Source organism: Peromyscus maniculatus, chromosome 3 (assembly GCF_049852395.1).
Source record: "Peromyscus maniculatus bairdii isolate BWxNUB_F1_BW_parent chromosome 3, HU_Pman_BW_mat_3.1, whole genome shotgun sequence".
In the NCBI taxonomy this organism is placed as follows: Eukaryota; Metazoa; Chordata; class Mammalia; order Rodentia; family Cricetidae; genus Peromyscus; species Peromyscus maniculatus.
This window is the reverse complement of record NC_134854.1, coordinates 131313536-131340167: the sequence shown is the minus strand read 5'-3', so window position 1 is coordinate 131340167 and position 26632 is coordinate 131313536. Positions and strand designations below refer to the sequence as shown.

Genomic DNA, 26632 nt, shown 5'->3' with positions numbered 1-26632 from the left:
AAGAAAACAGTGGTCTATCATGAGGAACATTATACACTATTCCATTTCTACTTTTTCCAAATGTGTTACATGCCCACAAGATGATTGGGCTGTGTGTGTGTTTGCAGAATAAAAAGTAATGACAAGTAAAAGGACTTGGAGGTAAACTAAAAGACACCCTGACTCATAATCTTAAGTGTTAACGAGCAATCTCACAAACTGAAGCATGGGCTGGTGGCAGCGGGGTGTTTTGTTTATACTTCAATCACAATGGATGCCAAGAAGTTGCCATTTTAAGGGATCTTAAATTTGTCCATGAAATTTTTAGTAGAAAAGTAAACTCGTCTTACCTTGTGATAGAAGAAAAGTATCTCCATCTTGGGCAGGGGGAGTCAGTGATTTAAAGCATCAACAAGACCCTTAGCTCTCAAGTCAAACAACAGAAAAGACTAAGCGAATTCTCTCTTTTGGTTACCAAAACTAAGAACTTCAATTTAGATAAAGTTACCAATCAAATAATCAATGCTATCAACTGGTTTTGTTTATTTTTCTAAAAATGATTCAATTTTGGACATGGTGAAGCTACTTTATAAAATCATTGACTCTAAATATTCACATTTCAAAACAATATTAAAGAGAAGTATTCTATAGGCTTCTCCCAGTGTCCTAGGATGGCCAGAGTTTAATTTCCTACATCAGTCACTTATACAGAGGCCTAAGAGAAGTCTCAAGCTAGTTTAGACACAGGTTATTTAATCTGAAAATTAGAGATAACCTAGCCCACTTAGCATATAGTGATACTTTTATCTCAGAGCTAACCTTATTGGACTTAAGACCCACTCAATAGCAGAAGTCTATGCCTCGTACTATAAACCCACCCAACTACTGTTCCTGATGAGGTCACATACCTAGGGAAGAACCTACTACTGCCACTGTCCTGGTTAGAATTACTATCACCGTGATGAAATACTATGACCAAAGCAGCTTGGGTAGGGAATAGTTTATTTGGCTTACATTTCACCATCACTACCATCAGTAGTAGTAGGCAGTAACACAGCCGCTACAGACAAGAAAATTGAGAAGCATATTAAGTGAGCTGAGCAATAGGGCAAGAGGGAAGGACTGGATCCAGAATCCTGATCTTTTCTCTCTTACCTAATTCTATGTCTCACTCTTTCCTACCTCAACAGTGTTCTCTCAGGTCAGCTACACTCCTTGTCATCTACCCCTCACAAGTCCAAAATAGCCCAACAGCTTTTTTCTACCTCACAAAAAAACAGAAAGTCTTTAGGAAGTAGAAAATCCAAACTCATTTCTAGACATTAAATCAGTGTTGAGTTCTCTCAGCCTTTCTTCATTAATCTTAGGATTTGAAATTGCTCACCTGATTCCTCAGAGGTGACTGTCAGGCAGTTGTGAGTTTGTGCCTGGCTATCCAGCATCTTTAGCATTATCAGTTTTGAGATTTGTCACTGGAAAAATCTCTTTTTTTTCTGTTTATCATTGGTGAAATAAATTCATAATTTACATTCAAAAAATAATAATAATAATGTGGAAATGAACCAGCCCAGTAAAGTCTGGCACCTATGAAAAATTCTGTCTTGTCTATTTAACTCCTTCATGGTCTTCAAGTCCACTCAACAATTTCTTCAAAGTTCTAATAATACAAGACCCTTTTAGGTCTCCTTTACTAGTATTCCAAGTTACTAGAAAGGATCAGATTTCCTGTAACTTCAGAAAAAAATCCTTAATTCTTAGATGATATCATGCTGAAAACAGACAAGAGCTAGGGACTGAAGATGAAAACTGAATAACCTTTTGTCTAATTGAAGATAATGTTAGCAGGCAAACTCCCAAAGCCTCGGTATCTGGACAGAATAGAAACAAGTGACCATCTACAAATCACAGTTATCTCCAGTTTCTTTGTTGTTGAAAGGTCCAAACCACAGAAAATGAACAATTGTCTCTTTTTTAAAAAAAATTCCTTATTTTATAATTTAATTTAATTTTACATATCAGCCACGGATTCCCCCTGTCCTCCCCCCTCCCACCACCACCCCTGCCTTCCCCCCAGCCCACCCCCCATTCCCATCTCCTCCAGGGCAAAGACTTCCCTGGGGATTCAGCTCAACCTGGTAGATTTAGTCCAGGCAGGTCCAGTCCCCTCCTCCCAGGCTGAGGAAAGTGTCCCTGCATAAGCCCCAGGTTCCAAACAGCCAGCTCATGCACTAAGGACAGGTCCCAGTCCCACAGCCTGGGTGCCTCCCAAAGAGTTCAAGCTAATCTACTGTCTCACCTATTCAGAGGGCCTGATCCAGTTGGGGCCCCCTCAGCCTTTGGTTCATAGTTCATGTGTTTCCATTAGTTTGGCTATTTGTCCCTGTGCTTTTTCCAATCTTGGTCTCAACAATTCTTGCTCATACAATCCCTCCTCTTTCTCGCCAATTGGACTCCTGGAGCTCCACCTGGGGCCTGGCCATGGATCTTTGCATCTGCTTCCCTCAGTCATTGGATGAGAGTTCTACCATGACAGTTAGGGTGTTTGGCCATCCTATCACCAGAGTAGGTCAGTTCGGGCTTTCTCTCGACCATTGTCAGTAGTCTATTGTGGAGGTATGTTTGTGGATTTCTGGGGACCTCTCTAGCACTTTGCTTCTTCCCATGTGATCTTCATTTATCATGGTCTCTTATATACAAGGAATGCTAAATCATACCACAAGGGCACTTGCTCAGCTATGTTCATATCAGCATTGTTTGTAATAGCCAGAACCTGGAAACAACCTAGATGCCCTTCAACTGAAGAATGGATACATAAAATGTGGGTCATATACACAATGGAGTACTACTCAGCAAAGAAAAAACAATGACATCATGAGGTTTGCAGGCAAATGGATGGATCTAGAAAAAAATCATCCTGAGTGAGGTAACCCAGACTCAGAAAGACAAACATGGTATGTACTCACTCATAGGATGATACTAGATGTAAAACAAACATGACTAGACTGCTACTCACAAATCTAGGGACGCTACCTGGAAAACAGGACCCTAAGAAAGACACAGGGATTGCCCAATGACAGAGAAATGGATGAGATCTACATGAACAACTTGGACATGAGTGGGGGTAATGAAAGGCAAGGTCTGAGGAAAAGAGAGCTTGGGGGAGCGGGAGATCCCAGCTAGATCAAGAACAGAGAGGGAGAACAAGGAATAAGAGAACAATTGTCTCTTAATCTCCTCAAGAAACTATGTACACTACCTCCACTAACATTCCATTGAGCAGAACCTGACTTACATTCCTGTCTGATATCAATGATACTGAAAAATGTATTTCTGGTTAGAAAACTACTTATCTGCTGTCCTCTGGCCATCACACATCAGACAGTAGGTTGTTCGCACACTCTAATGAGATAGTATTTGAAGTTATAATGGAAAGATCTACAATCTTATACAGAAAAAAACAAGTGAAGAACAGGAATCAAACTAACTTGGAAAGTTAAGAATCCTGAGTTACATAAAATTCCTCTGCACAATGGGGCAGAATGCTAACATCTAAAGAATGTGAGGGGAAAAAAATCATCTCACCAAAGAAGTTTCTTTTTGCTGCCAACAGACTAGTAAATAAATCTATAATTGGTCAGAATGCAGAGAACAAGTGACCATGGAGTGTTCAGCCTAGATAGGATATTTATAATACAATCTCTATACTTAAAGCTCAAGCAGAGAGGGCAAAAAGGGTGTACAAAGAGCCGAAGGACCAAGATGGCTGCTACATGATTGTTTCTTTAGACAGGATAGGAATGTTGTTCCCATGAATGCTCAACAACATGGCTGCCAGCATAAGACCTGCAAAGACTATACATGTCAACATGCCAACATGGATGGAGGAAAAGCTCCAACCTGTAGGTGAACAGCTTTGGCCAGTCCTTGGCTATTTGTCTGTTTTGTTTTGTTTTTCAAAGATGAGACCTCATTCTTAAATGTTCAGACCTAAAGATATGCAAATGAAAGCAATACTAATTGAACTTAGTAAGCTGTGTGCCACAAAGAAATAAAACATAGAAGTGGTCATAAACTTAAGAGAAAGAAGTTGAGGTGATATGGGAGGAACTGGAGAGGGGAAGGGTAGAAATGGTGTAAATATATGTATTCAAGTAACAAATCCTCGAATTTAAAAACAATGGGAAAATAAAAAAATATGAGGAAAAGACTCATTGTTGAAAGGGTTTTAAAAGAGGGAGTACCAGAAATCACCATGATTTTAATCAATAAAAAGAAAGGCAATAATCCCATGTAAAATGAAGCCCTCTTTTGAAACTGCATATCATGGTTTGGTTCCACATCTCCCACATCTTCCAAGATTATTTCAGTTTCATAAGCATGAATATGTCTCAAATGCTGGGTGATGTATTCAGGAGTATGAAAATATTTATACTAACATAGGATATAAACTTTGCCTTTCTAAACCTAGATCCCTAGACCATTAGACCATTAATACTTGTATTTACATGGTGATGGATTATGTCCATTTTGTATGTGAGTGAACTAAAATTCTCAAGAGTTCAAAAACTCCCTGAGAATCATCCAAGTAACATAGTGGAAACAAGACTCACATTGTGGAGGGAAATTACCAGAAGTCCTGGATAGCCTACTGAAACCCCTCTCTATTTTTATCTGATCCCATTTTTTATAATATTATCAAATCCAAAAATATTTTCACAAAAATGCTACTTTTATACAATTGTTACAATCCTGTATTTAGTACCCCTTATCCCACATTAAGAAAAGGAAAACTATTTGTGATAACTAAGGATAGAAACAATCAAAGCAAAAAAGCCAGTAGGATCAATAAAATCAGACGAATTTTTCTTATCTTGATTGGAATTGATTTAAGTCAAAGTAATGGACATTTTCCACTACTTAGTGCTTGATCAACACACTTTAAGTGAATAAAGTTGATATTTTAAGGATATATATTTTAAGACAGTTCAATGACTATATAAACCTAGGCAAGAATAAAGGCACAACAATGTAAATGAAAAATCTGCATATTACTTTACAAGCTGAGAAGTGGCACATTTAATTGCTGTTTTGTGAGAAGTGCTAATGTCCTTGATTTTATTGTGAAAACAAAACTACTGAAGAAAACCTATTTTTAAAAAGACCTCAAATAAAAATTAATATTCATATACAGCTGTCCATTTGAAACAAAACAAATTTGAAGTCAGTTATTAACATGGCCAGAAAACTTGCAGCAAGTGGCCTTATACTGAAATATTTTTTTCACATGAGCCTTTTCCTCTCAATTAAACCTCTTGGACATGAATTATGATGAAGACAGTTGGGTAACTCACCAACCAATTTCTCATATACAAAGAATCTATCATTCTCCTGACACAACATCTGTATTTTGAATTTTTTCCACTTAAACAAGGAAGGTTTAAATCATTTGGTAAAGGTTTTTTGTTGTGTTTGATTGATGTGTGTGTTTGTGTGTGCATGATGCCCAGGGAGGCCAGAAGAGGACAGTAGACACACTAGAAAGAGGTGTACTTGGGAGTTACAGTTGTGAACTACCTAACATGGCTGCAAGAACAAACAGTGGTCCTCTGGAAGAGCAGCAAGTACTTTAACTGCTGAGCTATCTCTCCAGCCCAGATTTAAATAATGTTGAAGCCCTGCTCATACTCACAGAAATGGGTACAGCTTTAGGATGTCCGAAGCTGGCCTTTAGGGACAAAAAGCAGCTTTGTCATCACTTGACTCAGCCTATTCCCAGTGTCTCAGATGACAAAATGGAGTTCTGAGAGGTTCTATGACTTGTCCAAGAGACAAAAATAGCAAATGATAAAGCCAGGTCTGGAATGTAGGTTTATTGAACAGGGACTATTCATGAAACAACTACACATACTTGTCAACTTGGCCTTGAAACACCTCCAAAAAAAATGTTACAGAAATCATTACAAGAATATTCTCACTAGGAGATTCAGCTTGCAAATAGGTCATTAGAACAACAGCAAGACAGACTGGTGTCCATTACTGACAGGCCCAGAAGAATAGTGACAAAGTATCCAGCAATGGACCAGAGCATTAAGACTGAGGGGTAGCCTGTGCCAGAGAAAGCACACGGCTCAAGGGAGCACAGAGACTCACAGACAACAAGCACCTGCTAAGTACCGATGTTCTACTGATGTCTGGTTTCTTGACTTTGTCTCTATAATCAATGGACTCTGACTCTGCTCTAAAACTTGGGGTTCTTCCTATTGTTATTATTTGATAAAAGCACCTTTCTGCTTTCGATTTGTGATGTCACTGTGTTCATCTGTCCATTACACAAAAGCCTTTTGGAGTTAGCAGCTAACTTTTATTTATAATACATAAATGGGGAATATCACATATGTTTTGCTTTTGAAAGGCTGCAGTAGATTGGAGGAAAGCTATACAAAAAGCTTACAGCATCATCATAGTCATGCATTGTGTTGGTTCCCAGTATGTATATCAAGCAGTTCATAACCACCTGTAGCTCCAGTTCCAGGGGATCTGACACCTTTTTCTGGCTTCCTTAGGTACCCAAGGAAACATAGGCACACACCCAGAAACACAAACACACACACAAATATATAGACACACACACACATATATATGTTATATTGTGTTATATATATATATATATATATATATATATATATATATATAACAAAAATAAATCATTAAAAAAATTTATAGGGGCTGGAGAAGTTGCTCAGCAGTTAAGAAAACTTGCTGCTCTTCCAGAGGACCTGGGTTTAATTACTGGCACCCACAGGACAACTCACAACCATCTGTTACTCCAGTTGCAGGGGATCTTATGTCCTCTTCTGACCTCCACAGGCAGTGCACACACATGGTGCATGGGCATATATGCAGGCAAGACATTCATACACACATTTTTTTCAATTTAATGATTTACACTTTGCTTGTTTAACTGGAAACACTTCAAGCATAGGTCCTTCTCTGTGTACTCAGAATGAAGCACAGGCTTTGACAAAGTTGTTTAACAGGAAGGCAGTAGTAAGTATTTGGGACTACATAGGAAATCTAGTACTGTCCCAAGGAGTTCTGGTTCCAACATGATAAGAATTTGGGTGCTATATGTAAAGCCATGTACTCAAAGGGTGGCCCACAGCACTAGCACCCTGGAATTTGAGAGAAGTTCAAAATCTTCATGCTCACTCCAGACTCTGTGTTTTAAAACCATCCTCAGGTAAGTTGTGGGCACATCCAAGCCTAAATGGTGACTAATATACTGAAAGACTCTCTTGGCACTTGCGAAGATCAACAGAGACAAGACAGCATCATTGAAAGGTGATCTACATTTTTAAAAATTAACTTTATTTTTAAAGTTTTGTATAATGTACAGAAAAGTTATAGATGATGCAAAGAACTTTTATACTATTATAAAAATACACCATGACGTGAGGATTTTAAAATACATGCTTATTTTCTTTTTTAGGCAAGTTTTTTTGGTGTGTGTGTGTGTGTGTGTGTGTGTGTGTGTGTGTGTGTGTGTGTGCACATGTAGGTTTGTGTGTGTGCAAGGATATGCATGGGTATAAGCATATGTTCATGTGAATATGAGGCAAAATTCCCCCTAGATGGACTCCCTCAGGGCACCTTCACTGACTGTGTTGTTGTTTGTTTATTTTTGTTTGTTTGTTTTGAGAAAGGTTCTCTTACTTCTACCTAGAACTCACTGATTTAGCTAAACTCACTGAGCAGTGAGCCCCATGGACCTATCTATGTCTGCTTCCCAAATGCTGGTATTACAATTGCATACCCCCACACTCATAAACCAGGCTTCTTTTTTTTTTTTTTTTTTTTTTTTTTATTACAGATACAAACAGGTACTTTATACAAGAGTTCTCTATAAAACCATCAATGTAGAAAAGACATCAGAAGTGAGTGTAAGGCCCGTTCTTATGTCATTAGGATTATTTTTGTCTTGTTGGGGACTTTTCTCTCCTCCGGTCGTGATTTCTTGATTCTCTTGAATGGTCCGAGTATCTGGTAGATTTTTCCCATCGTCTCTCAGTACCATTCTGATACCTGTCGTCATCACTTTTATGCCCTGAATGTCTTCTACTCCTTTCCCTGGACTTAGAGCGATCTTTCCTTCTGACTCTCTCACTGTCCTGATTTCGGGCTCTTGGCTTCTCAGTTTCAGAAAAAGACTCTCTTCTCTCCCGTCGCTTCTTCCTTGGCTCACCATGCTTGTCTTCCAGCTCTCTGTGCAGGTCTTGGTCTCGGCCATTCCCAACTCTACTGTAACTATTTTCTTGGGAAGGAAGGCTTCTGTCAGCCATGGACTTTGCTAGGGGATCTCTCCAGTCAGCATTTCGTGAGTTTTGAGTTCTGTCTCTCTCAGACCTTGCTCTCTCAGTCCTCCCTTCCTGGTGCCTTTGTTCCTCCCTTCCTCCTTCGCGCCTCCTGTCACGTGTCTGCTGGCCCCTGGCGGCTTTCTCTGCTTCTTCACTTCTTGTCTTCCCTCGTCTCTTCTTTCTTGCATCTTTAGCTGAGGCGGAGCTCTGACTGCTGGATGAGGAGGACGAGTCGCTTCCTTCACTGGAAGACTCTGAGCTGCTCTCACTGCCCTCAGAGTCTGAGTTGGAGGAATCCGACTCCGAGGAGGACGCTGAGGACGAAGAGGTCAGGGAGGCTTTCTTTTGCTCAGCCTCTGGTTTCTGGGCTATGATGACCTTGGGTATGTTTTTCAAATGTTCTCGAAGTTCATCCGTTAAACCTCCGAGACCTATGGACGTGAAAAAGTTGATGGCAAACCGGGTATTCCGTGGATTGTCTCGAGGTAATAGTCCTTCAAAGAATGGCTGTAGAGTTTCGTCTTTTAACCTCGCATTCAGTTTAGGAAGACCCATGTATTCACATAGTTCCTGGAAAAATATTTTAACAAAAATTCTACTAGACGATGTAGTGGTCTCTTCACTAAGCTTTATACATTCAAGAACACTCCATGGAAGTGAATCAGTATATAAAAGATGGGCAAACATCTTCGCTACATTTCTCAACTTATTTGTCTCCAGGCGATGGATTGTATCATACTGTTCTTTAAATATACTTTCAAACGACTCCATATATTCTTTTCTCAGGATACAAAACCGCCCAGCTAGCAATCCAAAAAATTTTTCATATGTCCTTTGCTGAGCACAGCAATCAAGAATCATGTTGCAGAGTTCTTTTGTTTGGCTCTCAGCAAACTCCATCTTCAGTAATTTGTGCGCACATTCTTCAAAATCTAAACTTGACTGAATTGCTAGATATATTGTACGCCGAAATGAGACTAGATTGATTTCTGTTTTGTCATGAATAGTTACTTTTTGTCCTCCTTCCTCCTCTTCTCCTTCTTCCTCCTCTTCCTCCTCCTCATCTTCACTACTTCCGGCTTCTTGGTCTGTGTTGGAATCACTGTCTCCTTCATCAAGAATTTCTTTTTTAATAGCTTTATATTTTTCTTCATTCTCCATGAAACTAGGATCCATCTTGAAAACATTGAGAACATCTTCTGGATTGTAGTCATCCTCCAAGGGGAGCATATGGGTAAATTGATCATCCTCTTCTACTAAATCAAGTCCGTCTAGAATAACAGGGTGGTCCTTGAATCCATCCTTCCGTACAGCGAACATCACTTCGATCATGTACTGCACTCTTTTGTCGATCTCAGACTCGTGCAGAATGTTTCTCAGGCGTTCAAAGATAGCATTGATTCCTCTTGGTGACACCTGGGTTAATTTGAGTCCACACTCCTTGAGGAAGCCAATGGCTACCTCGACGCTGTCATCTGTTGGTCTCTCCAGCAGCAAAGTGAGCATCTCCAGGCACAGAACCTCATGTGCCACATTTTGATTTATAAGATGTGCCACAAATTTTGAAGCTGTCAGGCAAAGTGGCTTGTCGTTTCTTCGATATCCTTTTCGGAAATTGAGAATTAGTCTCTTTAGAATTAATTCTCCAATTTGCGGGAATTTTGAATTGATGATGGCAACCAAGGCTGCATATACATGGGTAAAGATTGGAGAAGCACTCTGTGCCTGCAACACGGACCTGGCCAGCAGTCCTCTCCCTCTGACTATATTTTCCTGGAGTAGCTCCTGGATAATAATACTAATATTGGAAATGTTGACTTTGTTGATAAGACCATTAATTGACTTCTTCAGGGCCTCCCAGCTCATCCTCTGGTACGCTAAGCTGTTCTTATCTGTAATTTGTTCCTGCATCATTCTGAGCTTTGCAGGAGGAATATACGCTCCCCCAGTTCGAGTAAGCAGTGGATCCTGCTCATCCTTCCTCTTCTTCATGGTAGATTCTTCCTGAGTAGAACTCTGGGTGACTGCTTGTTCTGGGCTTCTTCTTCCAGGAGATGGGGATTTCCGGGACCTTTTCCTTTCTCTGTGTTTTTCTTGGTCCCTTCCTCTGTCTTCTGGGGAGGAGTTCCGGTGGTGTGCACTGTGGCTCTCCCTTCTGTCGTGACCAGAGGAGCGTTTCATGTTGACCAGAAAAATCCTCAAGTTGGTTCAAAAAACAAGTACTCAATGGTCTGAGTTCCTTGACAGTTTTCTTCTGTCTCCACACGTCACTACTGCCGTATTCTCAAGCAGAAAAGGAGTGATCCTGTCTCTATGAATCCTCAGACTGAATGGCTACCAGGCTTCTTTTTAAAACAGGTTTATTGAGGGATGCATCCTTTGTAAATGCACTGGTTAATAAGCTTGAGAAAAAGACATGAATCCATTTAACAATACAAAATCTAAAATAGTTTGATCACCTCAGAGTGCTTCTTAGTGTGATTCTGCTGCCTGTACCATCCCACTGAACTACTTAATGTTAATTACTAGTTGTCCTGTATCTGAAGTTATGCTTTTTCCAGGTCATATAAATAAATTATACAATATGCATGTAGTCTTTTGTCTCTCCTTCCTGTCACTCCATATAATGATCCTTTTGAGTTTGTTGCAGGTGTTGGACATTTGTACTTTCTTACTGCTAAGCAACATCCCATGACATGGATGCACCACTGCCTTAGTTAGGGTTTCTTCTGCTGTGAAGAAACACCATGACCATGGCAACTCTTATAAAGAAAAACATTTAATTGTGGCTTGCTTACAGTTTAGAGGTTTAGTCCATTATCATCATGGTGGGAAGCATTGCAGCACACAGGCAGACATGGTGCTCTAGAAGTAGCTGAGAGTTCTACATCCTGATGTCTGGCAGCAGGAAGAGAGACACTGGGTCTAGCTCAAGCATCTGTAACCTAAAAGCCCACCCAGTGACATACTTCCTCCAACAAGAACACACCTACTTCAATGAGGGCATACCTACCAATAGTGACACTCTTTATGAGTTTATGGGGGCCATTTTCATTCCAACCACCACAACCACTATTTCTTTAGGGACTCATCACACAATGAACACTTAGGCTGTTTCCAGATTTGAACCATGATGAACAAAGCTGCTTTAAATATCCATGTATAGGTAGGTATTTTGTGGATATATAGCTTTTTCATCTTAAGTAAATATCTAAGAGTATAAGTTTCTAGATCATATGGTAAATGTATGCTTAACTTCATAAGAAGTAATAAATAAATAAATAAATAAATAAATAAATAAATAAATAAATAAATAAATAAAAACTTTTCCAAGGTGGCTCTCTGAGAATCACAGTTGATGAAATGGAATTTGGTTTTTTATGAGGAACTTTCCGCATAAACAAAGGCATTGAGGCCTCATAGCTTTACAAAACATGATAGCCCCAAATACATTGAGACCTCACTGTAGCCTCAAAAGAGAGGGAATATTTCAGTAGGGATAGAAGGTAGGGTGGTAGAAGAGCAAGCAGAGCTAGGGCAAGATGACCATGCTGGATAACTATAACCTCCCTCAAGTCCTTCCTCCTGAGCTCACTCACATGCTCTGCATGCTCAGGATTGATAGATCAAAATAACCATCTGGTTAATTTCTTTTCATCTTACAGTGCTTTTCTCATTGTGTAAATTAAATAGAAAACACCATATTCCTAACAATGATGGAAAATGTCTACTGCCATGCCCACACTAACTTCTATAGATCAGTAAGAATTCGTATTCATAGAGAAAAAAAAAAAGCTGTTAACTTAGAATGAGTCTTCAAAGAGCTCTGCCTTCAAAGGCCTGGCCAACAGGATGCAGGAATCCAGCCTGACTCATCTTTTGATTACCAAGGAAATATCAATCTCAAAATCATTGCCTATTCTTACATACCCACATGGCCTCTGTAAATATAGTTTAAAAATAGAAGAAATCTCAAAATAATTTCCCTTCCTCTAAAAGCATTCATAGGGTTCTGTGCTCTCTTTATTGTAGGCTTTGTCTCCAAAATGTCACAATGTCCTCTGGTGGCAAGGAAACTAATAGTCTCCAAGTTCTTTCACAAGTCGAGCCTATGTTGACATATTCTGGCTTCTAGTTTCATGCCTAATGATGGTGTTAGTTCAAGCAGGACATGTCAGCTTCTCAGAACCTGGTAGGACATCATATTCTCTCCCTTCTTCTAGTTTATAAAATCAGTACCACGTGCTAAGACCCTGACACTTCCTCCAGCATTCTGTCTGTGTTTTATCTCGTCAAAGGAGGAGGCCTGGCATTCCTGGAGCCTTGGCATTTAACAAATAGCCACTCCTCCTCCAGGAATGTCGGTGTGGATGAAACTGAATCTAAGACAAGGACTTTGGGAGCTTTTTATTTAAATTCAGGTGCCTTAACAAAGACAGATATGAACTGATCATCTCAATCTTTCTCATTCCCACATTCCCTATACCCATTTACAGAAATCCTTAATAATAACCAATTTTTCTTCCTTCAGTTATCATGAAATATCACATCAAGTCATGCTTTGGTTATGCCTCATGGATTTCCTATAAATCCTTAAGTAGGGGTATGGCTCTAACCAACGTGGTCAACAAAAACATAATGTTCAACATCTGGTGAAAGCCAGTTATCACCCAAGGATTTTAGGTTCCAAGGTAAGAACCTCCATGCTGTATTAAAAGGGTATTCGTAGCCTACTGGTAGGACTCTATGCTTGTGAGAACTCCAAAATTGATAACTCTACTCTGGGCCCAGTGAATAGCAATAAGGATTTTAACAAGATCTCCAGGTAACATTTACATAGTCTATATTAAAACAGAAACCTGAGGCTAGGCTGGAAACTCAGCTTAGCTGTGATGCTTGCAAACATTACCACAAGCTATATTTTAACTTCTCTAAGACATATCCTCTTTACCTATCCACTGGGGATAGCTATTCCTGAACAAAAATTATTGTGGAAAGTCAATGAGGTGTCAGAAGTACAAGCACTGATTACACAGCATCAAATGTGAATCTATTAAGCAGTAATGATACATTAGGCTCCATTCTTCTTTGAGGATGATATATTGAGGTTCAATGCTGATTCAGGAATAATATACTAGGGTTCCATATTGTTTTAATGATGATATACAGGGGCTTATGTTGCTTTGGAGTGATGTTGAATGGCATAGCACATAAAGTCATGACAATTTGCAAGGTGGAATCCATTTTTAATACAATCCACAGGAAAAGGTGTGATTTTTTCCCACCCCAAAGAAAATCTAATATGAACAAGAGGACAATGAGAAGAGAAAGAACAAGGCAGTAAGAAGAAAGGAGGAGGTTATAAAAGACTGGAGGGAAGACAGAATGAGAGAGAAAAAGATGAAGGATGAGAGATCTGGTCGTGATATACATATCAGTATATGCGGCGCGCTCCTCGGCCAGCGAGGAAGAACGACCACCATGCGAGGATTCTTCTCAGAACACACTTTATTGGAGCGCCTCTTGATTAAGGGAGAGCGGGAGGTGAGGGGCCCCGAGGACTAAACTGCAGCTGCTTATATAGGGAATCAGGCAAACGTGCCGTACTGTGATTGGGTCCCGCCAGACTGCGAACACGGGGAGCCACGGGATAGGCTGAGGACATAAGGCCAATTACCATACTCGTGCATCATAGCCAAATATGGAGTTGTTTACAGCTAGGCTACCAGGAAGCCAGCGCCATCTTTGAATAGCGGCTCCCTAGAAGTATATGCCTGTAATCTCAGCATTTAGAACACGAAGACAAGAATCCAGCCTGAGCTACATAGTGAGATCCTTTCTCAAAAATCTAACAAAAGGAAAATGGGAGAGTAATAGGAAGGAGGAGAGGAAAGGGAAGAGGGAGAGGACAGGAGAGGATAGTGAAGGTATATAGATTTTATCCTATAAGTTTTCAGAAATTGACTCTCTCACTTTGTCTGATTCAGTGAGTAAATCGCCTTTTTCTAAATGTTTAAAGCATTTGATGACACCAAACATTTTCTGGAGTCGATTTGTATTCTACAGGTGATTTTCATATGGGTAGAAGATATTTATAGCAAGGGTGCTGTGGTGGTTTAGATGAGAAATGTCTTCCACAGTCTTGAGCATTTGAATACTTGGTCCCCAGTTGGTGGTACTGTATAGGGACATTTAGGAAGTGAGTCCTTGCTGGAGGAAGTACTTATCAAGGGATATGCATCTGTGATTAGAAAGCCTTACCTCTTCACACTTCACTCTCTGCTTCACACTCGTAGCTCAAGATGTGAGTTCTCAGCTTCCTGTCCCTGACACCATGCCTGCCTGCCAGCTCATGCAATGCTGTGCCCTGCCATTATATACTCTAACTCTCTGGAACTGTAAGGCAAAATAAACTCTACCTTATAATTTTGCTTGGCTGTGGTGTTTTAACACAGCAACAGTATTTGAGGAGGAATATTGGGGTCATTGTTAGAAAAGTCCAGCAGTATATGGGCAAAGGTTTTAATTCTAAAACATCAACCATTTTTCTCCATAGCTGTGTGAATGCCGGACAGGATGCCATCTTTTCAACTGTAGCTCTCATTCTGCAAAATGAACAGACCTGGTCAATACGCTGTCTTCAGTCTTGCCTAGCTATACTTCTGTATATAGAAAAGAGGTGGGAAAGAGAAATAGCATCATGGAGTTGACCAGTATTCAGGAGGCTACAGTATTATCAAAACAGATGGGCATGAATACTGTCAGCTGAAAGCCATTTCTAGCGCATATTGCATGATGAGTGAAGGTTGGGGCCCCAGCTGTGCAGGCAGCTGTCTGCCATGAGGCTCTGCACCTAGCTAAATGGAAAATCTTTTCTGGGATTGATGAGCTATACTCAAGCAGCAGCCAGAACTCTGAAGCTCCATATCAATCACGTCACCTCTCACACGCTCCTTTTCCTTGACTTAAACAAACAAATACAAAGGGATCTGAACTTCACTGACACTTTTCACCTCCTATCTGCACAGTAAACACATTACCAATTGATAAAAAATACTCCCTCTGTGTGAGATATGCAATTTCTATTTGAAATGCATAGTGTCAGAAATGAGAGCTTATAGTGAAAACCATTAATCCAAATCTTGGAAATGACCTTACTGTTTCAGTAAAAGAGATACCATAGAAAATAGATTCGAATGCCACAGACTCTCAACACTAGGAGGCTAGGTGGGTGATCAGCTCCCATCACTTTATAGACTGGTACAGTGATCAAGGCTCATGGGAACACTGACATTCAAATCCAGGACATGTCATTAGTTCCAGTTCCAGTATTTTCCTAATTAAAATGTGTATAAACTCCCCTTTGAAATTCAGCTCTGCTCCATACAGAATGTATGACTTTAGCCAAGTTATTGTACCCCTGTAAGACTCAGGTCTCCTCACATACAAACAGGAGTAATACAGCAATTTTAACAGGGAGAATTAACATCCCTCTGGCCCCTTCTTGCAAATTAAGACCTTCAGCAAATGAGAGATGAGTATGGGAGCTAGACAGTGGAGGCACTTTCTTGCTGCATAATCAATCACTTTTGATCTTAGCATATTCCCTCCCAGTAGTTTTCCCCTAGCATATTTTTAGCCCAATTGCCATCACAGTTTGCAGGTACTACTGTATGCTGGTTTGTTTGTGTTACTGTACGATCCTCATGGTCTTCACTTTCATGGACTCATTGCATGTTGTTGAATGTATTGTGACATTGTGTTGACTGAGAACAGCATTGCCTGGTTCTCAGGGTGCTTTCTGGTTTTCTGCTTTTAATTTTTACTCCAACAAACTTCTGTATCCATTAAGTCTGGTCTGCATTTTGAGTTTGTTGCTTGAGCTAAATTCTCAGACATTAATATGAAATAATAAATACTTAAGCAACTACAGATATCTACACATGTTCAATAAAATCAGAATTCTTTTACTATGTATTCATTTATGTAATCCAAAACAACTTGGAGACAATAGCAGAATATATTTAGGTCATAGACATTTTTATAAATATATTTAAAACCAGGAGAAGACCAAAGCCTATTGGAAATTTGGTAAATTAGTGATAAGGGTGAGGGTGGTATGGACAAATGTGATGTGACTCAGAGAAGGAACAATTTGTGAGGACTGGATCTACAAGGAAAGGTCAAGCAATAACACATGTGTAAAATTCACAAACCTTCTAGGCTGTGCTAGAGAGAAATCTCAAGAAATTAAGTACTTCCTTCACAAGTATGGGGACCTGAGTTCAAATCCCTAGAACTTACATAAAAAGAATCAAGGCATGCTTGCAAGCCCAATGATGGGGAGGTAAAGTCAAGCAGATCTCTGAGCCTTACTGGCCAGCCTAGCCTGCTTAGCAAGCTCCAGGCCAATAAGAGACTCTGTGAAAAAAAAAAAAAAAGATGGGTTGACCGAGGTTTTTCTTCTAGCCTAAAAACACGCATGTGCGCGCGCACACACACACACACACACACACACACACACACACACAATTATAACATCTCTAAATTTGAAACAAGGAAACATCAGAATGGCAGAGACATATACCTTATTTTTGCACTGTATGTTTTTTTATTAACAAACAACTTTAAAAAATTCTGTGTCACATTCCCATCTACACTCCCAGTCTCACGTCCATTAATATTAGATTTAACTATTTGGCATAACTAAAAGAGGAGTGAGAGTCACCTTCTTACTCATGAATGAACCATCAGTGTTCAGATCCCTTCCCTCCCACTCAAAACCGTCAGAACCCATGGCATTGGTGAGAAAGGGAGTAATGTAGAATCACCTCTTCTAATAAACACTGAATCATCTTTCCCTCCTCTTCCTTATGACTACTTCCTCTCTAAAGCAGACAAGTTGACCTTCCTCATACCCAGCAGAGGAGATCATGAGCAAGCCTGCCAATGGAATGTTGCTTTCACACAGAATGTGAGAAGCATCCCAATGCACACATTATTACTATGATATGTCAAGGGTAACAAGGCTTCATTATGTGAGTCAGTAATGCCCGCTGACAAGAAGCTTCAGAAGTGTTATTCAGAGCTGTGTGGTTTGGAGAAAGATCACAAAACAGCTACCCAGCCCATTCCCACAAAGAAAGAACATCAACCAGCACCACTGGCCAGCAGCAATACAAAAGAGAAATAGTTCAAAGGAGTAATGATGAAAAATAAAAATTATACAAATATAAATTTATATGAAAAGGGCCCTTACTCAAATCTGTTTTGCTATTCATGAAGTGGTAAAGAAAATGAGAAATGAGTGTGAATCAGTACCCCAAGGTCATAATACTAACCTTTCTTGAATTCCAGCATCAATTTTTCCAAATGAATTCTTGTTTAGAAAACTTAATATATAAATCAGGTTAGAGAAGTAAGGTGGAAGCTGTACTCTGCGTCCTGCCAGCACCAGACTCAGTGGACTCTTCAGCCCTGGAAAAGGTGGGTTGGGTGAGGATACACTGTCCCTAACAGACTCTAGGGAGAGGGGTAACTGTAGATGAGGGGTTGGCATAAGAAGAAAGAGAATACAAGGATAGACTCCAAAAGAAGGGAGAAATAAAGAGAAAAACACTGAGAAAAGATGAAAAGGATAGCAAGTTTTGTATAAATAGTGCATTTTTAACGCCAACTGTATCCATTCCTTAAATATAGAGGGTGCTTTTATTAACACCAACAGGAATCCAGTTCAGATTTGAAAACCCAGGCATCCCTTGCTATCATTCTCCTTTATTCATTTCTTCCTTTATTGAAAAACATGGGGTGGTTTTTCTAATATAGCATTCTACCACCCTCAGCAAGCTTTCCCCACACTTTGGTGTTTTTTCAGATGTTTCTCCTCTGGCATATGCTTTTTCACACATACATATGTGTATGAGAAAATATATATGTGTGTGGTGATATATATATATACACATATATATATATATATATATATATATATTCATAACATGCTTTGAGATATTTATAGACATACACTGTAAAGCCATTACTACGAGTGGGATAATTAAACATCTAATCTAACACCCCTCATGAGGAGACTTCTTTGTGCATGGTGAAAACATTTACTATCAACCTTTTTCTGCAAATTTCAAATCTCTGTTACTAAGTGTGGTCACCATGGTCTATATTAGCTCTTCGGAACTTACGCACATTTTAATCAACATCTTCTCACTTTTCCTGGCTGCAACACATCATTACAGTCTCTATTTCTGTGAGTTATACTTTGGGAGTTCCATACTTTAGGGAGGACTGCAGTAATTAATTGTCTGCCTCTGGCTTGTTTCACTTGCTTTAAGTAACTTACAGGTTTACCCACCTTGTCTGAACCACCAGGCTTTCTCTCTTCCTTCTGTAAAGCTGAACAATCGTGACACACACATCTCACATCACATTTGCTCTGTCTCTTCATTTGGTTTTTGTCTTAGTGTTGTGAATATGAACACACAAGTATTTTTAGCAGGCTGAATCCAAGTCCAAGAGATGTACCCAGTAGTTGCATTGTGAGATAACATGGTAATATTACTTTGAATATTCTGATGATCTTCCATATTGTTTTCCATAATGGCTGCACTAAATTACACCCCAACCACAGCAGATAAGGTTCCTTTTCCCACATCCTTGACAAAACTTATTTTTAAGCCTTGTTGTAATAGTCACACTAATAAAAGTAAGGTGATAATCTTACTTTTTGCTTTTGTGGTTTTGATTTGCATTTCCCGATAACTACTGTTCTCAAGTACATTTTCATGTACCCATTGGCTATTTCAGGTTTTCTTTTTTTTTAATGTCTATTATGGATTTCCTTTTAATTTCATTTTGTTGGTTACTGCCTTTTCTGTGTACAAATGCCTTAGTCAGATGTAGTCTCATCTGATCTTTTGCTTTGGATGCCTGCTCTCTTTGTGTGTGGGGGAGAAGGTGTCTGTCTGTCTTTGTCTGTGTGTCTGTGTGTTCTGTGTATGTGTCTGTGTGTGTATGTGTCTCTGTGTGTCTGTGCATGTCTGTGTGTCTATGTGTGTATGTCTGTGTGTGTGTGTGTGTGTGTGTGTGTGTGTATTATCCTGAGATAAATCCTCTTTGATGGAGAAGCAATCCTATTTCCAGCTAAATTTGGTTAAGAAAACTGTTAAATCTAAGTTCCATAGCAATTAAACGACTTTTTCTTTTAAAAAGAAACTAAAATATCAATATTAAAATGTATTAATGGCTAGAAGTTTCTTTAAAACAGTGTATTATACATGTATATAAGGTTGTATTGTGTTTCCCAGAATATTGTGCACCCTAATAAACTTATCTGGGGTCAGAGACAGAACAGCCATAATATTAAACATAGAGGATAGGCAGTGGTAGCACATGCCTTTAATCCTGGCATTCCAGAGACAGAAATCCATGTGTTCATGTATACAGCCAAGCATGGTGACTCACGCCTTTAATCCCAGAAAGCAAGCCTTTAATCCCAGGGAGTGAGGCAGAAAGCAGAAAGATATATAAGGTGTGAAGACCAGAAACTAGAAGCATTTGGCTGTTTAAGCTTCAGGCTTTCAAGCAGCACAGTTCAGCTGAGAACCATTCGGATATGAGGACAAAGAAGCTTCCAGTCTGAGGAAACAAGATCAGCTGAGAAGTTGGCCAGGTGAGTTAGCTGTGGCTTGTTCTGTCTCTCTGATCTTCCAGTGTTCACCCCAATAACTGGCCTCAGGATTGATTTTATTAATAAGTACCATTAAGATTCATGCTACATGTATATTTTAGAAATCTACTAGGCAAGTGTGATTGCTCCATCTTCAGCATTGATGGAAATTTTTCTCCCACTTTGGTCTCTAGGTTTTTTTTATATTGGATAATCATTTTTTTTTTGTTTTTTTGTTGTTGTTGTTGTTGTTGTTTTCGAGACAGGGTTTCTTTGTGTAGCTTTGCGCCTTTCCTGGAACTCACTTGGTAGACCAGGCTGGCCTCGAACTCACAGAGATCCGCCTGCCTCTGCCTCCCAAGTGCTGGGATTAAAGGCATGCGCCACCACTGCCCGCCTTCAGGTTTCTTATTATTATGGCTTTGGTACTGTATCTCATTAGACAAGGAGTTCCATAGATAAGATTATTTTCTTGTCACATTTTTGGTGCCATCAAATTATGTGGCATGAAGTGGTCATAAAAACCCTTGATTAACAAGAAAAAAAATGTGTTGGGTCCTTGGGCTGTACTAGACACTAACCTTCAAGTCTGTTGTATCTACTGTCTTATTTAATCTTCACAATAACCTAAGATAGTTGAACTGTCATTAACGTTTACAGGTTTGTGAGCTGAGACGCAGAACTAACAACACTTTACTGTTACATGGCTTCAGCAACAAGTGACATCATGACACAAACCCAAGCAGCCTGACTCTGGTCTGAGCAGTTGATCATGACAGACAAATAGAAGACTGAGGAAGGGTGAGTGACTTGTGTAGTTTTTGTTGACACAAACATTGAATATCCAGAATAGGTCTAAACTGTGCTTTCTGATTATTAATAGCAAATCTAGCTTTTCTCCCCCTTTTTAACCTAACTTCTTATCACTGTGCCTTGGACAGGTGTGTTACCTAAAAATTGAGAGAAACATGGCTTTCTCAAACCTGGCAGCTTGGATGTGCAACTGTATGAGTGAGCCATGGTTACATGGATACCTGATAGTTTTCATCTCTGCCAGGCTTCAAACTGATTGGATGAAGGTAATAAATGACACAAACACAACTGGCTTTGATCCCCACATTCAAATAGTAACCCAACTCTCCCAACTTTACTCCATTCTTTCTGTGATATCAACCCCCATGTTTAATTTAGACAAAAAAAAACTGCATTTGGGTGAGTCAGAAGGCTCATGACTTAACTTGATTCACTCTGCCCTAAGTTCTCTTCCCTTTTCATTAGGGCAGAGTACTGAAACAAGAATGAAGTGGGGATTTGCTTATAAGAGAACCCAGAAAGACAGTCATGGTATGTACTCACTCATCAGTGGATTCTAGATATAAAATAAAGAACAATCAGACCACAACCCATAGAACCATGGAGGCTATATATATAGCATGGAGATCCCTAGGATGACTGTAGCTTATAATAAATTTTGATTTTACTCAGTTACTGAGCAAGCCTCAATGAAACATCTCACTATTAAGATAAGAATACATACTCTATCAGGATGATAATAGAAAAATAAATTAATTAATTAATTTTAAACAATAAAAATAGAAAAATTTGAAATATTAAACAAACATTTTACTAAAGTTAAAAAAAAAGGAGAACTAGGGACTCATCATTCTTCTCCACATTCTATTCTTTCCCATGTTTTATATATTTTAAATTTTTTTAGCAGTGGATTCTGCTGGAGTTTATCAGTGCATTCTGCTGGAGGATCCAATACAGATAAGCACTGGAGGGCTCCTTTTGCAAATCACCCTCTGGAGCTATGGAAGGATCTTTCTACTAGCACGTGGAGGAGACTCGATCTAGTGTTGGTGTGGTCCCAGAGTTTGGTTTATGTCTTTCCTCAGGACAATGAGGTTCCTCTTTGGATTCCTGAGCACTGAACGCGTCCTGTGGCTGCTGCTGAAGCCCAACATGACAGAGACCTAATGGGTCATCATGAAAAAAATCTACCCTTATGATGCCAATGGAGATTGAGAGCTCAATATGGCCAGCTTTGGCAAGCATTAATGTAAGCTTAGGAACTGTAGCCATGAGATTGGATTCTCTAGAAGAGCTGCCAGCCAAAGTCATGCTTGGATCGAGAAAAACAGACCTTGGCAGTTCATGTTCCTGGAGTTGTATCCTGCCAGTGAATGTCCACACAATCCAGAAGAGAATTTGACATTGCTGCTGCTGCTGTTGCTGTTATAACAATGGCACACACCGCTGCTACTGTTTCTGGGATTACCATTTTATAATTGCTTACTACAGCTAGCACAGTGGATACCCTGGCAACAAAAGTAGCTACTACAGTTAATTAATCTTTCATTCTATTGGGCATGATAAATTTAATTCAGTAGTTATATACATCTCAATTGGCTTTGAAAATTATAAATTTATAAACTCAAGTTCCAGTTGCTTTTGGGATACTATCTTACAAGGACTCCAATGTACAGTATGGCTCGATAAGGAAGGGAATGGCTCAGTTGCCTTTAGCCTACTAGCTATGGGTGAGATAGGACCTCTGTTGGGCTTTTCTGTATTGAACACACAGATTACAAGCCCAGTGACACTTTGAGATCTTTGGCAGCAATTAACCACGCAGCTCACACACGATTGAGCCAGTATGATAATGAGTATTCAGAGATGGGTAATGCCTCGGGGGCACTCACCAACCTAAGACAGAGCGCCTGTGTGGCCTGGGCAGGCGTCTCCATGATGGGTAAGGTGACCTGCTGACGTCCCATGCAACCCAAGTCAGAAGCTCATTTTTTAATAAAAGGGGGACCTGCAGGGCTCTGGCCCCCGTTTTGGGTAACTGTTGCCTTGCTTGTGGACCTTGACCTTGATATCCTCCCAATGCTCATTCCCTGCCAGGTTACATCTTCCTGAATCCCTACGGGAAGTTCCTTGTCTGTGTATCCTGGATAATGGGCATTAACAGCTTAGATGCAAGATTGTAAAACATCAGTAGCAAACTTCTGCCCTCCGGAGTCCTCCCATTGAGCTGTAAGCCTGTAATTAAGACCTCCTACCCCCTTCAAGAAATGACATTCGACATTTAAAATTAAATATATATATATATATATATATATATATATATATATATATATATAATTGAATGAATACTGCGAATGTAATCTATGAATACCACAAATGTGATTAATATCATGAGTGTAATTTTAAAAGTAAATAAATAAATAAACAAATAAATAATTTTTTTAAAAAAAGAGTACCTCTCTGGCAGTTCTCTGAAGCCTCCCCAAACACTTGCTACTAGCACAATCATAAGCCCCCTTTCTTCTGATTCCAAAGAGAAAACAGAGACTGTGAAGTATCAAAAGCAAATAGCAAAGGAAATCAGATACCCTTTCAGCATGGTGTGTTTACATGGAGACAGCAACAACTTTGAAGCACTAACTCTTCTGAGCATCTTTTTCAGTCGCTCTTTCCTATCTTTTAAAAGACATGGAGTACCATCCAAAACATAATTACTGAGCTCTGATTATTTCTCAGGCTCTGGCCTTGGATTTGAGGGTATTTCAGTCAATAAGATACACTTAGCCTCTGTTCCTATGGAGTTTATAGTCTCAAGGTAAATCAGCTATGAAATATCAGTAGTGTAATGGGGACCTTAGTCAAAACATCTAAAATCCAGGAAAATAGTTCACCAGAAGAGATCCTTAAATTAAACTCATGGGATTTCTAGGTATATTAATGATCAAATGACTAAGCAGTTGATTTCCCAGTAACTTTCAAATGGCATGTATATATCACAGCTACATTTTCCAAACCAAAAGCAATGATTAATGAGAATAACTGTTCTCATTTTGAAGGAATAAAACACAATATCTTACAACTAATTTTTCTTTAAAAATTAGGCTTCAGTGTAATCAATATCCAGCCAATTGCCACATTGAATCTTTGCCCTGGGGTTAGGTAAGTACTGTATTGCTTATAGTAAACTGTAGTTGGTGTTGAAACTTGGGAGATATGGAGGGTACTCTGCATAGCATCCCATGAATCAGAGGAAGACTGTAACACTAGCCTAGGAGCTGGAGCTAGAGGTTAAGATTCATCAACATAGAACTAACACCTTTGCCTATATAATTAGGAACGTTACATGAAATTTTGTCTACTAATGAGCTGACAAAATAAGCGGGGAACACTTGAGAATTTTAAAAACACGTAGCATGTTTGTTAGAAAAAAATGCACATGGTGAAAAAGAGAGATTTCTTCTCATTAGCAATGATGAATTGCATAAAACAAGAAAGGGTCCAAGTCACTCTACCAAAACAGAACACTTTAAGTATTGATAATAGTCAGCAAGTAGTGTCAGCACCCCATTTAAGCAAATTTCATTAGGAAAAGCTGTACCTGGGAAATTCCCTGCAGTCTACATTCATATGTCCACCACTGAAAATTCAAGAGCTTCAGTAGGATGACCTCATGCTTCAAAAAATTGCAATTTCCTTCTTCTGCATTTATACAAAACATGATTTTGGTCTCAGACAATATTACCAAGTGCAAGATCCTATTTGTGATGATTTGAATGAGAATAGTCTCCAATAGGTGCATATTAACTTGGTCCCCAGTTAATGGAACTGTTTGGGAAAGATTAGGGGGTGTGGCCTTGTTGGAAGAGGTACACCACTGGGAGTGGGCTTTGATGTTTCAAAAGACCATGACAAACCAAGTCTTGTCTCTCTCTCTGTTTCTGTCTCCTCTCTCTGTCTCTCTCTCTGTCTCTTTCTCTCTCTCCTATGTGTGTGTGTGTGTGTGTGTGTGTGTGTGTGTGTGTGTGTGTGTGTGTGTAACTTACAGATCAGATGTGAGCTCTCAGCCACTGCTCCAGTACCGTGCCTGCCTGCCACCATGCTTCCACAGTTATGCTCATGAATTAGCACTCGGAAACAGAAAGCAAGCTTCCAACTAATTTCTTCCATTTTATAAGTTACCTTGGTCATATCTCCTCACAGCAATAGAACAGTAACCAAGACAGCACCCCCACTGCCCTGCTCTTCTCTGTCTCAGCTCCACTGTTAATTCTCCTAAGTGGAAGACAAAGATGTCTGTTGCCCACTTCAAACCATCATCCTCCAAAGCACAAGTTTTCAGTAAGAAAAATAAACTTCATCTCGTCCAAGTAACTTCTAAATTTATTTCAAAGCAGTTTGTCATATTAACATAAACTGCACTGACCAGGGAGCCAACTCAGTGGACAAAGCTCTTGCTGCACAAGAAGACTCAGTGGACAAAGCTCTTGCTGCTGAAGACTGGACTTCAGGTTGCAAGAACTCATATAAAGCCAGATGCCAGGACAAGCACCTGTGATCTCAGCACACCTACAGGAAATTGGGTGGTGGAGACAGGAAAACTCCCCAAAGCTAGCATAGTAGCATGGACAGTATAAAAAAAAATAAGAGACACTGCCTCAAACAAGGTGGATGGCGAGGACCGAAACCTAAGGTTGCCCTCTGACCTCTATATGCATACTGTGGTGTAAGATGAATTGCTAAATGGTCTTATTAATAAGAGGAAAAAACCCAGAGCCAGATATTGGGGTAAAAACTGAGAGATCAGGGAAGCAGAAAGAAGCCAGCCATATTCTTACTGCTAGAAATCCTCAGCCAAAGAGAGATCTACTTCCTGTGTATTCATGCCTATATCCTTTCTGTCCTGCCTTTTCACTTCCTCTCTCTGCCTAGCTACATCACTTCCTCTTTCTGCCCAGCTCTGTCACTTCCTGTCTTTCTGTACAGACCTCCAGACCTTTGTGGTTAACTAGTGTTTAATTTAAAAGGCATGTGCCACCACGCCTAACTTTATTCCCAGTGTGGCCTTGAACTCACAGAGATCCAGATGAATCTCTGCCTGCCAAATATTAGGATTAAAGGCATGTGCTACCATTGCCTGACTTTTATGTTTAATATAATGGCTGGCTTTTTCCTCTGATCCCCAAGTAAGCTTTATTTATTAGAGCACAAATAAAATATCACCACACTGTGGTATGTGGACACACACACACACACACACACACACACACACACACACACACACCATGAACATCATACATACACATAAATAATATTATTATTATTGAGATCACCAAAGCAAGAAGCTACAGTGGTTGGCTGGGCCTTAACCAATCACAATATTTATGCCAAGCCTGTGTTCTGTCAGGACAGGTTCACACAGGAAACTCTGGGATCACAGGCAGACTGTCCCTCCTAGAAAAACAAGAACTAAACACATGGGTAAAAAGGGAGCAACCCAAGGCAGTTCACAAAACACTCAGGACAATTCTGAACTCAGGGTTACAATACATCACCTTTGCATCTGTGATAGGTTGAATGAGAAATGGACCTCATAGTTTTGGTCATTGAACATTTTGACCCTTTTGGTGCCATTTGGAAAGGCTTAGATGGTGTAGCTTTCTGGAGGAAGTCACTGGGGATGGGCCTAGGATTAAATACCCAGTGTTATTTCCAATCTGCTATCTGATTCATGCTTATGGTTGGGGATGTGAGCACTCAAGTTCTGGCTCCAGCCCACATGCCTGCCTGTTCCCATGCCTCCCCACCACAG

The 26632-nt window shown here is 39.7% G+C and overlaps 1 pseudogene; it reads right to left on the bottom strand.

Annotated features, from left to right (window-relative positions):
- Window positions 1–7813: 7813 nt before the first annotated feature.
- LOC102918575 (pre-mRNA-splicing factor CWC22 homolog pseudogene) lies at window positions 7814–10589 on the bottom strand (annotated as a pseudogene).
- Between the last annotated feature and the right edge of the window lie 16043 nt (window positions 10590–26632).